Consider the following 540-nt stretch of genomic DNA (forward strand, 5'->3'; position numbering starts at 1 on the left):
AACTGCTGAGTGCACATAATAAAGATTAGAATTTACTGGAGGAATCCTATTACATCAATACAATATGTCTGGATTTTATTTTTGTACATGTTATCAGATAAACGAGGCTATTAAAAACAAATATGTAATGAAAGGGAGTTATTTTTTTTACATACATGACAAGATAACAAGTAAAAGTATTTCTGGTAGCAGTTGCCTGCCCACACAGTTTAGGCACGTTAGGTATAATTATCTCATTCTGTATGCCCTTATGCAGTGCAGCAGAGTTAATTATATATCTGGGAAAGTTCTATTAAAACATGTAGAACAAAAGGAGGATGTCCTCTTCTTGGGTGGGGTGAGTTATCTCTGCCATGACCCCCAGGTCTCCCTTGGGGTCCCTGGTTCGTGTCTTGGGTTGGGGTGGGGGATGCTCAGAATTCCCGATGGTGGTGGGCTGGGGGGGCACCAGGTACCACTGGGCCCTACCTTCGGCGGGCGTCTTGGTGTGTTCACTCACCTGAACACAGGTGTCAGCTCATCTTTGCACTAATAGTATGT

This window comes from Oryzias melastigma, linkage group LG9 (genome assembly GCF_002922805.2).
Source record: "Oryzias melastigma strain HK-1 linkage group LG9, ASM292280v2, whole genome shotgun sequence".
Taxonomy (NCBI): Eukaryota; Metazoa; Chordata; class Actinopteri; order Beloniformes; family Adrianichthyidae; genus Oryzias; species Oryzias melastigma.